Source organism: Gasterosteus aculeatus, chromosome 21, assembly GCF_964276395.1.
Source record: "Gasterosteus aculeatus chromosome 21, fGasAcu3.hap1.1, whole genome shotgun sequence".
In the NCBI taxonomy this organism is placed as follows: Eukaryota; Metazoa; Chordata; class Actinopteri; order Perciformes; family Gasterosteidae; genus Gasterosteus; species Gasterosteus aculeatus.
In genome coordinates, this window is record NC_135708.1 from 3,127,133 (window position 1) to 3,143,411 (window position 16,279).

General features: G+C 44.8%; 1 pseudogene across 1 annotated transcript in view; it reads right to left on the bottom strand.

The window, feature by feature from the left end:
• LOC120814248 (dual specificity calcium/calmodulin-dependent 3',5'-cyclic nucleotide phosphodiesterase 1A-like) overlaps window positions 1-16,279 on the bottom strand; it is a 609,273-nt pseudogene that overhangs the window by 319,079 nt on the left and 273,915 nt on the right. The window lies entirely within an intron of this gene.

The following is a 16,279-nucleotide window of genomic DNA, read 5'->3' on the forward strand; positions in this document are numbered from 1 at the left end:
CCTTTGTCCTCAGTGAAGAAACACGTGGTGAGGTTCATTAGCAGGGTGGAGGCCCAACAGAAGTATGAACATTTAGCATCCAGACACCCGATTGGTTTTCTCCGCCATGCGCCTGCAGATCAGAGCGACGGCGGGTGTGAAAAGTGGTCGGTGGAAGGATCCTTTGTCAGAAGCCACAAGCCGATCTCAGTTGGTATTTAGCGACATGGACCCTCCTCCTCCTCCTCATGCAGATTCCATGTAACGTTACATGAGGACCTTCATGACCATGAGTTTGTTGTTTTCTACCTTTATGGAGAATCTGCCACAACACAGCGACTTGCAAGTAGCGCAGCGCCTTAAATAAAGTCACGTGTGTCTTTATGCGGCTTTAGAAATGAACACAAAGGGATTCTGTATTTGCTCATAAAGTCTGAAAAACGGCTTATTTGGCCGATGTTTTGATAAGCGACCGAAGCCAGTTCAGTGTTTCCATCATTATAACAGGGGTGCCCCCCCATGAAGTAGTACAACGGGGAGACACTGCAGTCCACCCGATCAATGGGACAACGTGGACGTCCTCCGACTCGCCTCATTCAGCCTCACTGGAAAATGGCTTCTGCTTTTATGTGTTACAGTTGTGTGATAAAGTGTTTGCTGCCTTCCTGATTCCTCATTTCTTTCATGTTCAGGCATGAAAATCCCTCACCTTATTTTGGGGGGGAAGGTATGGCAGCAAATCACTGCCAAAATTCCAGAGCGCAAATCAGGTTGATGCGTAAATCAAACATCCGCGAGCAAATAAATAAATAAATATCTCTGGTGAGACGGACTTTTGAACGTGACCTTCGTTGCTCTCGAGGAGAATCTCTGCTCGCGCTCGAAGGAGTTTTCTACGCGCTCGCTGTTGTTCTTTCTGACAGTAAGGGGGCGGAGCCAGTCACATGGTCTCTACACCTGATTGGTTACAAACCCCGTCTTTGGATTGGCTGGAGTGATGCATTCACACAACTATAGAAGCCCATTTCCGCACTGAAGAAAGGGGATAGAAAGTCTAAATTATGAGATAAAACGTTGTGAAAACACAAACGCCACCTTTATGTAACCGTAGTGGAGCGTCGATGACAACCAGCTACAAGCATCATTTACCATCATTACCGGCACATTAAGACCGATGCGTCCAGCTGAAGACATTCAGTCACTTGAATATCCAGAAGAATATGGAAGAGATTCCACTGACAAGTGCTACAGGCGGAATATGTGGGGGGGCGGTTACAGGCCAGTGACTTTCTATTCAGAATGTTGGTCCCTGGGACAAAACCAGCTGAAAACCCCTAGAGGGGAAACATCCTTCTCACCTTTTTCACCCGTGACCCGTTTTCATGCCTGCATGTCACACTTAAATGTTTCAGATCATCAAACTAATGTAAATATTAGACACAGATAACGCAAGTAAACACAAAATGCAGTTTTTATCATTAAGGGGAGAAAAGAATCCAAACCTAAATGGCCCTGTGTGAAAAAGTGATGAAAACATAAATGAAGTGAGGTTCATCACATCTTTGGAAAGCCCAGTTCCATTTCTCCAGCCACAGCCGTTCTCAATCTAGAAATCACTTAAATAGGAGCTGCCTGACAAAGTGAAGTAGACCACAAGATCCTCACAAGCGAGACATCAGGCTGCGATCCAAAGACATTCAGGAACAAATGAGGAACAAAGTCATTGAGATCCATCAGTGTGGAAAAGGTGACAAAGCCATTTGTAAAGTTTTGGGACTCCAGCGAACCACAGGGAGAGACATTGTCCACAAATGGGGACAACATGGAAACATGCACATTGTGTGAATACTGAATGGTCTGTATCTGCTTTATCTTTATGAAACAGTTTAATGTGAATGTTCCTTTGCACACGTCCCATGAAGCTTGATCTGTAGCATGACGTCATTTCTCCCGTTTGAATTCACATCTGGTGAAAGTACAGTGACGGGTCCATTTCTTATTTGTTATCCATTCATCTTCTTCATGAATATATTCCAGCACCTCGTCGCTGTGTGACGCCTGACTGACAGTCTGTGGTCGTCTGTAAGTAGTGGTAGAAGAAGAAGAGGTGCTCCATGTGGACATGAAGGACAAAGCTGTGTGTGAGAGTGATGTAATGTCCATGTCTCCATGCTGCTCTGACCCCCCTCCTCCTTTCAGGGTGGAGCCTGATGGAGTCCGATGGTTGAGACCAGGTCTGAGGAAGTGTAAGTGTGCTTTGATTCATGGAGATTCAACCATCTTCACACTGTGACATCACTCATTCACCTCTGTGATGTCATCATCAACGTGTCAGTAGATGAACACATGATTAATAACTGCAGCTGTATTGTGTCTTGTTCTCTCATCAGATTCCTGTCAACTCACAATCGACACAAACACAGTAAACAAACAACTCAAACTGTCTGACAACAACAGGAAGGTGACATATGTGGAGGAGGATCAGTCACATCCTGATCATCCAGACAGATTTGACTACTGGGCTCAGCTGCTGTGTAGTCCTGGTCTGACTGGTCGCTGTTACTGGGAGGTCGAGTGGAGAGGAAGAGTTGATGTATCAGCGAGTTACAGAGGAATCAGGAGGAAAGGAAACAGTTATGACTGTTTGTTTGGATACAAGGATCAGTCCTGGAGTCTGAGATGCTTTAATGGAGGTTACTCTGTCCGTCACAATAAGACAGTAACACGCACCACCTCCTACTCCTCCTCCTCCTCCTCCTCTGGTAGAGTAGCAGTGTATGTGGACTGTCCTGCTGGCTCTCTGTCCTTCTACAGAGTCTCCTCTGACACACTGATCCACCTCCACACCTTCAGCACCAAATTCACTGAACCTCTTTATCCTGGGTTCAGTTTCAGGTCTTATGGTTCCTCGGTGTCTCTGTGTCCTCTTCAGGAGGGAGAGTCTCCTCCTGGTGGAGAACCTTCCTCTCTGCTCACCACATAGTTCAGTCTGTACAGCTGATGGTGGTTCATGTGGGTGTAGATGCAGGTGGAGCAGGTGAGGGGTACCTGAGCTGGTCTGGACTCTGGGGGGTCCACAGCTCTCTGGGACTCAGATGGAAGTGTGAAAGAGCTCAGCTTAATGCTGCTGTGCTCCTTCAATCAATAGATGATCATTTAGATATTGGCTCCTAATTAGGCTTTAATCTTCATCTTTATGTGTTCAAGAAGACATTTTATAAGACGCTCTTTCATCTGTCCCCCCATATGAGACAAATGTGTCCTTATGTGTGTGTGCGCTTCATCAGCAATAATAAAAACAAGGTGAAGAAGGAAAATATGAATGTGTAATTCTTTTTGAGCCCATTTTAACTTCAAATCTTTCTAAATCTGTTGAGTGAAATCAAATCTAATTTCACATAATCAGGTTTGTTTTGAACAAGAAGCTTTTTAATGGTTCAGCAAACCTCTCAAGGAAATATTGAATATGCGTTACTTGTGTTTTTATTCCCTATAATGTCATTTACAACATTTACTCCATGTGTTACTTTAACAGAAATAGAATTGTTTGGCTCTAATGTTAATAAATGACTTTTATTGGAAACAACTGTACATGTTTAAACAGGCCATCAAATAAAGATGCTTTCAACACGCTGTATTATTTCTTTTGACATGAAATACTCTGATCCTTTTTAAAGATGCTGTACTGTTGACTTTTGTACTATTTCCTCCATAATATCTGTATTTATTCTACAGCCCTGTTGCTGTGTCAATAGCACAGAGGAAACATTGGTGGTGCAGCATGTTGAAGAAGGAAGTGAGTAAATAAAGAAATGAGTAATGAATAAGTTGCTTTATTAACCTTATTAACCTTCACGCAGAGCCGTCTCACAACAACACAAACTACTGAGCTCGCTACTTCAGGTGCAACTTGAAGCTTTCATTCTGCACCAAATATCACACTTAAGTCACCAACAAAAACACACAAAGCACAAGCACACATTTGATAACAGGGTGGAGTTTATCTCCTCACAAAGTGGAGTATTGAAAGTGTTAAACGGGATTTCCCGCCAAAATAAAAGACAAACAGCAGCAGCGTTGCCACTAAATGCAATAAAACACGCGTTGTGCAGCGTGGAGAGAAAGAGGAACGGCTTTAACTTTCCATCTCTTAATAACATGGTTATTGTAGCTGAAAGAAATGATTACAATAAAGTACATCCTCATTCTGCTCTAAAGCAGGTGTGTCAAACTCATCGTAGGTCACTTTGATCTCCAGCCATGTCCAGGGCTGATATGAAGGTCCAAGGTGATTCTATGTGGACGTTTCTCCAGGTTTCATGGCTCGGCTTGACCTCCTCACGCACAAACGCATGAGGACCGTCACCGACTACTTCCTGGCTCCCTGATGGGAAGCTTCCGGATGCTGGTTTGCAACGTTCTTGAAGAGTTAAAGGTAACTGACCTTTAAAGGCCGACTAACCTGTGAGATCCATCTCTCATGGATATGTAGGTTTGTGCATCCTGCTGCTCCTTCACTGCACTATATTCTGTAGTGATGCTTTTACACTGATTATCTAACTTGATGTAATGCCTTTGGTACATTTGCTCATCCAGATGTGCAACGGCAGGGAAAGGCCAATCTATGGATGTAAACCAAAGTCGGTGTCTGGTGAGGCTGTGGTACAGAACTTCAGCCTGTGCATCACGGCTCAGCTAACCGGCTCTCTGCTGTTTCCTGTCAATAAGCATCCAAACTGAAAGAACTCATTCCCCATGTGGGCCTGAGTTCCACAGTGAGTCCGTGCATCTGAAGCTCAGTCAATCAGCAAGTGTGACATGTGGGGAACAAAGAAGTTAGTGACAATACTACAGGCAGCCTGAATGTAGAACTTCTGGATGATCCTCCTTCCTCCAGCACATGAAGCAGCTGCAGAGTTACAAACATGAGTGTGAAAGGAAGGCCACACGTGTGCCTGTTTGCTGTGAAGGAGAGATGTTCAGGCCAGGAGATAACGTACAATATGGGGATTCTTGTTGGCCGTGGCGCTCAATGGTGCCTTTATGTTCCCTTTTATTCCCCATGTGTGTGTTTTTATAAGTTAACCAGCCCTTAAAGTCCCAGTAAAAGTGAAGCAGAGCCATTTGACCTTCTGTATTTAGCTGCTCCAACAGCAGAAGATGCTTTGGGTGCATTTTGTGTCAATCATGTGAGTTAGAAAGTATTCTTCTTTCACACAGCGAGACGCTACACGTGGCTCATTGGGAGAATACAGTAGTACACGACTGTCTCACATTCACTTTATACTTCTCCACACTGGAGGACAAACAGAAGCTGATGGCATGTTTCTACCAGTCAGAGGACACTTCTGTCTTTTCAGGGTGTCTCAGAAAAAGTCAAAAATCTCAAAGCTTCTCCTGGCAATGGAGAAAGGATCTCTTGGAAGAAGGAAAATCTCTTGAGGAGATTGAGATTGAAGGCATCTACCAGATTTATGAACTTTATTGGTTATTTTAAAAATGGTTACAAAGAGAATTACAGGAAGGTAAATTCAACAACCAAGCAGTGTGACGGGGTGAGTGTGCTCATCAAACATACTTTTCTTTAGATGAAGTGGAACCAGACGTCCAAGAACTGGAGATGAATTGGAGATGATGAAGATCGAGAAGATGACGACGATGATGTTGATGAAGATGGAAATGGTGAAACGTCTCATCCTGTCCATGGATTTAGAGCTATGTAATGAACATGTGGTCTTCTAGTGTCCATTAGTACAACATGTGAGATTGGACTCTGGAGCAAACATACCAGACCATACTGGAGAAGATGGTGCTTCTCTGTCAAGCCATCGTTGGTAACATCAGAATAATGAAGTGAATTCTTATTCAGCTCCACCATGAGATGTTTTGTTGAGGGACACATGAGTGAAGGGCGACAGGGAGAAAGAGTTTAACTGATCTTCATTCTTCTTACAGTCCCTAAGAGAGAAGGGACATGTGGTGGGACATGTCGTCTTCTGTTGACACTCATTGGCTGAGAGTTTGGAAGCCAAACAGAATTGAACATATATATATACATATATGTTGTGTTGTGACTAGAATGTGACCTGTAGCCTTTAAAGGCTTCCTAATAAAGATGAGACACAGTTGTCATGAAGCCTCAGACCAACATGTACAGCTAATGTCCACTAGATGGCCCCGTTTCATTTGCAAGCTGCAGTGTTGCGTGTTGACAAGCCGAGTGGTCCCGTGCACCTAAACACACGTTCAGTGAGCACGGTGCTGTATTTTCTCACGCAGGTACTTTGGGACACCTTGCAGAGTGGTTTATGAATCCCTGCTGTCACAGACTAACATGTGGAGAACCATGGCTGGCTGACCATGGGAGGACACAGGTGTCTGTACCAGGTGTGTGTGGATGACAACGATAGTCCCAATTATTGGTCCCCACCAAAACAACCAAACACTGTCACATGACACAAACCATCTGTGAGAACAATGCTGTTGCCTGGCAACGCTAATGACTGAATGTCCACAAACTCTTCTTGTGGTGCCGTCACAAGGTCTACATTCATGGTTCATATATTCAGGGTCACTACAGACTGAACTCCCAAGGCTTTCATGCTACTTTGATGGATTTCTAGGGGAGAACATATAGTAGCTAGTAAGAAAAGAGGAGAGCAGGCCAAGGACGGGATTTATAAATACTAATGTGCCCCAAGTATCCAGAGACTAATGAAGGCCACTAAATGGTCCCCAACCATTGGTCAACTTGTGTTATTAAGTTGGTAAGACGAGTGTGTTACAGCCACAGAGGCTGACAAACACCAACCGATGAACTGCAGAGGATTTGATTACAATAAATAACGTGTAGAAGGTAGAAATTGAAGCGCTTCTCTTAAACAGTTTGAACAGGTCACTTTGTTTAAATAATGTGATTAAGGTGGTTGACCGTCAGCGACCTTGTGAAAACATGTGAGACCGTTGCTGTCTGTCTGTGACACACACACGTATTTCAGCTGAAAGTGTATTTAGTTCATGTCTTTTCAGTCTTTTATATGAAAGTGTAAGTGAGTGAAGTGACTTTTAGTTAACTAGTACGTGTTCTCTGTGCAGCTGCAGTCTGCTTGTGTCCACTTCATAGCAGCCAAACACACCACTGCCTTCACACGCTACGTGGAGCACATCAACTACCGGCTGGCCTCCTGTCACTTCTTCTCCTGCTGTCACCTTTCCGTAGCTTTTCACTCCCAACTAAAGTGCTGACTCAGGTAATGATGCATGGCTGACGGGGAGATCACAGCGTTTTTACTGCAAAGCAGACACACCGAGCCAGACCAGGAAGCCAAGTCACATCGAGTGGTTTTGTCATTTGTGAAGAGTAATAAACGGGAACATCAGCCAAAGAGACCAAAGACCTGCAATGTCTTTGTGAAAGGGAGTAAGGAAGAGGATCTTCTCCTGCAGCCAGCCGAGTGGGTGCAGGAGAAGCACAGTGTCTCTTTCTCTTTCATTTAACACAGAGCTGTAACTGTCTGCAGGCCATGTCCATCTCTGAGACCTGGTATGCCGTTAAAGACCACGGCACCAACTACTGCAACATCTACGAGCTCATCCAAGGTACTACAGAGTTATTAGTATTATGCTCAGAGGAAATCACATCACATTCATACATGGACTGATGGAGGTTGTTTAGGAGAAACACCTCATGTCCCATTTTACAAAAGAAACATTAAACAATAATGTTAATAATAAACCAATGTGAATGAATGAGAGTGGTGATTAGCAGCATTAACCACACAGTCTGATGATCCTCATACCGCCGTCTCCTTTGTTGAACAGGAAGTGGTCTAACCCAAGCGAGAGGTCACAGAGAGGTCACCAGTGACTTCCTGTGTCCCCAACGCTCCTCTGCTAACTGATATTCAGCTTATACATCAACATGCTGCTTGTTACTGTTGTATTTGGGAGTTTGTTCTGTTTCCATTGAGGAATAAATACCTAATGAATATACTGTATAACTGTACCCAATATGCTCATTTCATGTATTTGTACACACTGATCATACATCATTCAGTGAGGACTCCCATGCACCTATTCCTCCCATGACATGAGATCTGCTGATGAGAGGATGAGAGGCATTTATAATGGGCCCTTATACCTTCAATTGACTCAGACAGAACAAATAGTAATTAACCAGTTGTGGGTTTGCAGCAGGTTCTGGTAACACAACGTAGTGTTTGACCTCATAGAAGACAAGACATTCTTTAGAGACTAAATAGAAACACGTTCAGGTTCTCCTGAAGTAAAATGCATCCCTTTGGATTCCTGTTGTTAAGCTCTAAACCTCTAGCAGCTTGTAGCATATTATAATACGGGTAGATGAAATGCAGCGCTCTGATTGGTTGAGAGTGAGTCGCGGTGCATTATTGAGCCATAATGTACAGTTGCTGGTCACATTGACCCGAGCGTTCCGTATCACTGCACACAAAGTAACAGGTCAGACTTTGTGCCGTTCGTTGACATTTCAGTGTTCAGCTCAGTGGCGATCGCCGAGAAGAGACCAGAAATCCCACAAATGATCAGTTTGGGTCAACGCGAGCTTCCACAACCGGACAATGAAGGTGGACGTCATGAGCGATGTGAATGAAGGAGACGCTGCAGCACCCGATGCTGTTTACCTGCACGTACGGGGACTATTTTGTCTCTAGACTCCTGAAATGAGACACACAACGTTTGTTGGCTACAACTGTTTAGTGCTGAAAGCAGCTATTTACTTACTATTCATAATGTGGCTGGTAACCGTATTATAAAAGCAGCACCTTATCTCCAATAATGTAAGAGTTGGGGGGCGTTGTTAGGCCCGACGCGCAGCGGAGAACTGCTCCATCATTGGAGGATAAAGTACAGCCTATAAGGCGATGGGTTAGTTTAAACATAAAGGAATAAAAGTTACATTTCAACTTTAAGATAAAGTACACCAGCCAACAGAAAGTGACGAGTGAGGTGAGAAATAAAGTGAGCGGTGGAACGTCAGAGTCAGTCCGTGTTGATGAAGGCGGCGTTCTCCATGTTGTGTCACATGGAGCGTCGTTGGCCAGCGACGTGCAAACCGTTCTCCACGCAGACGACTCGTACCATGTAGATCTGTTCATGTGCTGCAAAGTGACGATGACTCTGTAACGGACCATGAACTGGACATCGTGGTCTCCGTGGCAGGAAATGGAAGCGGAGGCGGTGGGGCCCGTTTAAAACTAGGAAACATCCCCTATGATCAGATATTGTCTTCTGTACGCAGCAAACAACAGGGATAACAATCTGTGTTTAGCACGTTTCATCCGCCCAGACAAGGACGCTCCTTCTAAATGAACACATGCCGATGTAGCGGCTTTTGAAAGGTATCTGGGGCTGAAGGTCATCATCTTCCACCATGTGACAGGTCGTAAACGCCTGCAGGGCTTCAGAACACACGACACACCCCACCTGCAGACAGTGTGGCTCCATCTATACAATGAGCACCAGCACAGGATTGGAAATAAGACCGGATGGTTTGGGCTACATGTGTATGTCAGTATTGGTACCAGACATATGAGACCCGGCTCACTGGAAACAGCTGTTATACAACACAATGTCCAACACACACAACCAACACACAGAAACGCAGCGACTGTGAACGCAGATGTGAATCTAAATATGGTTTTGATCAGCACAAGCGTCCAGAAGCAGTACACGCCGTCGTACCGTGTGACGCTATGAAATACTGCGAGGCGTGTGGAGAAACACACAGAGGCGGTAAAAAGCGCACACATGCAAGCCGACGTGTGTTTCCACTGTGGAGCCACAAATGGAGGGTGAGGACGAGCTTGAATGCTTCATTCAACCCAGTGAAAAGAAAGAGCCTCAAACAGCACACATGTTGTATGACTGTGAGACACGCGTTCATAACGGTAAGCACCTTGTGAGGAACGACACAAGACCAGAACACACAGCTTATACATCCATAGCCCACAATGCATCTGGTTTGACAACTCTATCATCCTGGAGTATCTTGTAAAACAGAAGATCCGGCCCACGGTGGTCATGAGTGGGAGTCACGCTGATGTATGACAACGCAGACCAGCAGACATCAGAAGACTCACTTAGTTTTCTACGCATACGTTTGGCACAAACACCCGCGGCGTTGGGGTTTGAGGATGTGGAAAAAGGTTATTTTCCACACAAGTTCAACACGAGGGCGAATGAATACTACGTTGGCAGAGACCCCGACCCGTCTTACTACGGGTACGAGACGTGTGACACTGAACAAACTTCATTCATGAGGTGGTGCAGCACAGTTTGTGGAGAGAAATGTGATTTCCAGGCAGAGCTCAGCCTGCTGAGTCAATGATGTAGAGGCGTTGTGGAGCGCGTGCTCCATTCATGGTGGAACATTCCTAGAACGCACGCAGCTCCACCCTGTTCCTCTCACCACTTTGCCATCCAGCTGTTTGGGTGTGTTCAGAACCTTGTTCCTCCCGCGGGACACGGTGGCTCTGACACACGAGGGGCTCCACAAGACACAAGAAGACGTATTGTGATGTTTCCATGCAGTGGCCTGAATACGTGTCCCACACGGAGAATATTGACATCAGACATGCACTCAACCACGGGGAGCACCAGTCTGCTCCGTTCTATGTGGACGGTTAGAATTCGCTTGTTATGAATCGGCCGGTTGTTTTTTTCCCGGATGTGTCAAATGTCGCGTACAGAGTGACATGAACCCCGTCACCAAAGTCCCGTATGGTAACAACACAAGGCGCTTATGGAGAGAACAGATGCCCTGCAGAAACAACAGGGTTTGAACGTTGTGCTGATGTGGGAGTGTGAGTGGGCCTCATCAGAACCATCCAGCGCTTCTGTACAGGCCTTTATGGCCACGTACAAACAGCACAAACGTCTGGATCCCACAAAGGCTCTTTGGCCGGCGTACAGATGCTATGAAGTTGTACCACAAGGTCTGCGATGATGAAAAAATCAGATACTAGGACTTTACAAGTCTGTATCCAACTGTACAGAGAAACAAACAGCATCCCGTCGGCCACCTCCAGATTATCGTCAGGGATTCTGAGTCCATGGATAATTACTACGGCTTCATAAAGTGCACAGTGCCCCCCCCCCCCGAGGGCTGTTTCTCCCCGTCTTGCCGTACAGATGTCATGGAAAGCTCATGTTCCCGCTGTGCGGGTTGTGTGCTGACACTTTGAACCAACCTTGTGAGTGTGTTCACAGTGAGAGAGAGAGGCAGCTGTCTGGGGTTCGGGTCCCTGGAGCTACAGACGTCTGTGGAAAAGGGTCAGCGGATTGTGTCCACCCATGAAGTCTGGCATTCTCCCAACAAAACAAGCACATTGTTTAGTGGACATGTGAAGACGTTCATGAAATGCAAGCAGGAGGCATCAGGCTATCGGGGCCACGTCAAAACACAGGCTGATGGGGAGAAATAAAAGGAGGACATTCAGCTAAACCCAGACTAAATGTGTGTCCACAAAGCCATGAGGACCTGTAACAAACTCTCTGTGGGGCCGGTTTAGCATGAGGAGTAACATGTGAGCTGATCACAGTTCATGTTCACGACCAGTTTGATGTGAGACAATTCTGTTTGATCCCAGATGAGGCGGCTTTGGTGCAGCGGCGTCATGCAGACAGCAGCAACTCTGGTGTAAGAGACGTAAATGTCTTCACAGGAGCCATGACAACGGCCCACGCCAGGTTGATGCTTTACGACTTGCTAGATAAGCTGCAGGAGAGGCTGTTGTACTGCGACACAGACAGCGTTGTCTTTACATCAGGGGCCGGCGATCGGGTTCCCCCCCTTGGGCCACATCTTGGTGACTGACCAACTAAACATGTGATGTGTGTGTCCGGGCCGAAGAAGACGACACCACACAGTTTGTATGTTACGCACACGACACGCTACAAGGTAAAACCAGCGTCACATGCAAAGGCGTCGCGTTAAATGGCCGTGACGCGGCTGTTGTCCCGCCCCACGCGCTGATTGGTCTCGTTCCATCTGCTGTAGCCAATCACAGCACACATACGTTGACCGTCTGAAACCATCAAACGGGACAAGAAGAGGTTCCGTCTTAAAAAGGAAAGTCCAAGTGGTGAACAATAAGCGGCGGGTGTTGCCCGATTACACCACGCTGCCCTCTGGCTACTAATGGGGATCAAGGGTTTGATGCGCGGCTACAACATCCCTTTAGTTTGGTAGTGAGGACCATCGAATCCAGCAAAGACTCTTTATCAAGAATATTTCACAGCGTTTTGATAACATGGTGCACATTTATTCATGTTGGCAGCCTTTATATACGTTGTCGAGGGCTTACATTACATTACATTACATTACATGTCATTTAGCTGACGCTTTTATCCAAAGCGACGTACAATAAGTGCATTCAACCATAGGGTACAAACTCAGGAGAACAAGAAACAAGAAAGTGCAATTTCCTCAAATAAGCGAATTTACAATTTGCTATAGATGAGTGACGTCACAAGTACAATTTAAGTGCTGCAATTTGTTAGTCTTTAGTCGAGGTAGAGTCTGAAGAGGTGTGTCTTTAGTTTGCGGCGGAAGATGCTTACCAGAGTCTCTGTGATGATGTTTTACTACCACAGGACAAAGACAACCTACTCATCAGAGACCATTTAATGAATGCCAGCAGTAATGATATAGAAGTTATCAATGTTTTTACCAAATACGTACATCATAGAAATCTCAGCTGTATGTATTTAGTGCAGAATGTATTTATTCAGGGTAAAGTTAGCCGCACTATTAGTTTAAACACTAACTATCTCATTTTGTCGCTCAGACACAGAATGTGGTCACGCATGTGGAGGAATGTGACTCTGTTAGAATCCATGTATGAATCCTCTCCCCGTGTGAGGAGAGTCATTGTGGCTGATGCAAACACAGATTGGATTAATGCACTGTGTGAGATCAACGTGTTAAGAGGTCAGATCCCGTTGACCGACAAACAGTTTGTACTTTTAAAGAAGAAGAAGAATCTCATCAGACTGGTAGCCGATAAAAAGATCAGACTCAACAAGAAGGAAAAGAGGCTCAATCAGACGGGGGGATTTTTATTACCGTTACTTTTATAATTGACCTCGTCAACCGGGGGAAGTCAAATGGAGCACGCTCAAATAATGTCTCTGGTCCCCTGCAGCAGATTGAATGGATGAAGCAGCAGCAACATGAGCAGCGCAGCTCTATAAGACCGGCCGTGCAAAATGAACCGATGTATTGAAGCAACCTGACGGCGACATGTATGAAAAGGCCCAAACACATGGTGGTATTTTACAGAGACACTTGTCTGTGGTGCGACAGGGCGAGCGGGAGACGGGCGTATTGTCTCCATCACTACCACCCCATGAAAGCAGCTGTGCCTCAACAGATGTTGACGAAGGGCTCAGAAGAGATGTGATTTGGAGTAATGTCATCCGACACATGCCTAAAAAAAGTAGGAAACATGCTGAATGCACATAATGGACAGACGAGGGCGAGATTATCATCAGTGATCAAATGATCAAAGGCACACGTTTGTATGACCTGGTGAAAAGTGTCACTGTATAATGTTTTAGACCCTTCTACACCCATCGGGTGGAGGTTTTGTATAAAAACACCCCTTCAGGCCTCATTCAGTCCGAGGTCTTAGACGAGTCGGTCTCTAGATAGCAGAACCTTTAAGACCCCAAAGGCCAAAAAGGCTAAATCTCATTGGCTGATGGGTTATTCATGGTTAAACCTTTAAGATTTCATTATTCTTTGACATGTAATTGTGTTGTTTTCTTATAACAAATGTAGTGAATGCCTATTATTTTGTTTTATGTCACTTTTGAATATACTTAATCCACATTTTTTTGTTTTATGTATTGTATTATATCGGCAACAAGACTGATAAAATGAATAAAATTATATTTCGACATTAGATCACACATTGTACACATGAAAAAGTATCCCCACAGCACACAGAGGGGTGTATTTTGTGAACAAAATGACAGACCATTGCATCGTTATTAACTAAATTATGTCCGTACAAGATTCCGTAGCAAGATTATTCTAGAATAAGACACGTCTGTGCAGTTATAATTGAGAAAATTAACTATTTCATGCGGGAATGCTTCATAATTTGGAGGGTTTCCCAAACTATCAAAGAAAAACCGTGCTTGTGCTTTGTGATATAAAGAGCCAACCTGGTGCGTGTTTACAATCATCATAGCCGGATACTTGTGCAATGCACGTTTAGGAAGTGGATCACAAGCTAGAACTCCCATAAAATCTGTGCCATTACCAACGCTTGTCAACTCTACGGTGTTCGTTGGGTTTTTTAGAAGTTATCTATCAACACTGGTCGCTGGTTTAATATCTCCATGAGTCAAAAACAGAATAACAAATGAGATTTATAGTCCGGGGCAGAGCTGTTCTCAAACGGACCTCCAATCGAACATTTCCTGTCTTAATTAGTGACCCGTTCCCCGAGTGGCCGTCGCCAGGCTCCAGATTAAAACAGAACAGGGAGTATCGGTGGCCAAAGTCATTCCGTGTTACTGCCAGCCGTCTGTCTTTCTAGTGTGCAGCTGCCGCAGTCATCAGAGAGAATACGTATAAAGTGTAACAAGCTGCATGAATGTCTGCTATGGGGCAAAAAGGGATTTGGTATTTGAGGGTAATGGAAAAGGTTCCCTATGTTTAAAGCCCAGTATTGCCGCCAGATGTCCTTCAAAGGTCATAGTTGACTCCGACGCCACTCGCAGGAAGTAGATGGGATTTATAACACGGCTATAATGCATTGATACACCCGCCAGAGGAGGGTAACTACTAAGTGGTAAATGAATCGCTTTAGTTATTGCCTGTATAGAGTCACAAACCCCCACCCCACCTATAATTCCATATCTCATTCTTAGGATATACCTGGAATGAGGCGTTACTTGGTAGCGTGACATAAAGAGTGACCTCTTACGGTGTGTGCGTTTGTCTTTTTAATCACACGTCCACAATGTCTTTTTCTAAGACACACGTATTAAACTTATCCGGCCAGCCTCTCCATTTTACCATCACCTGCTTCTTAACTTCTGTCCAGGTTTTTTTTTTATTTTAAAGACTTTGTTTTTACCTATAATTACCTTTTGCAGCTCCCTCTCGTAAAACGCCCCTTTCACAGACTCACCCGCACAGTGTGTAAGCTTATAAACTGGTGCATCTCTGGCCATACACTGGTATTATAAAATGCTCATCGGGGAATGTTAGTTTATAACCCTTCCTAAACACCTCAGAGTTTTGATATTCTCACGGTGTCCCCCTTTAATTTGAAGCTAACAACCTTTTCATTGTCTTTGTTTACAGCCGATGGAGCCATTTCTATAGATCTGTGATGAGAGTTGTTCTACACGTCTACAAGATCTTGAACCACGTCCACATATCTGAGTGAACAGATGTTAAATATCTCCACATTCGTGTCTTGTATGTCCACCACACTTGCTTTGGTCTCGTTTGAGGTTGAAAAATGTGTCATTTTATGTGGATCCAACAGTCTCCTAAACGGCTTATTATAAGACTCTGTCCCTTGGTCAGTTTGCAGTTTCACTGGTATACGGCCCTCACTCCGAATGTCTTTAAAGGCTCTGGCGACAGTGGAGCCTGATTTGTTAGAAAGACATCTAACTCACACGTATTTGGAAAATACATCGATACTCTGCATATTCTCCCAAATCAACAGGATCCATCTGAAACTGTCTGTCGATACCGCTGACCAACACCCTGTTCCTCGGACAATGTACGGCTGCCTCAGCGTGCAGCGGATACGCGTCCTGCTCCAATAAAAATGAATTAACCGCGGACATTGACGGCGTCGCCCCGGTTCCTTCTCTAACGGCAGTTCGGCCACACTGCCCAATCCTTCGGGATGTGCTGGATCATAATACATCTGCAGCGTCTCTTCCATGATAGTGTCAAAGTACCAATGAGCACAAATGTGTTTTATTTCTGTTATACAAAACATATCAGCGGTAGTCTGAAGAATAACATTTGTTTTTAAAATCACGTTACAGGACACTCAAGATGTTCACTTCATTTTTTCTCTCAGCATGTTTGGTTTTTACACGTCGACGTCAGTCTCATCATCATCGGGTACCTCCCACTCCTCATTCTGCTCTCGTACTTCTTCCCACCACTTGTCAAGCTTTGTTAGTTGATTCACTTTGTCTGTCTTCCCCGTCCATTGTCTCATACATTTTTTGGATGGTATCATCTGCATTGTCCACATAATTCAGATGGTTTAAAAGA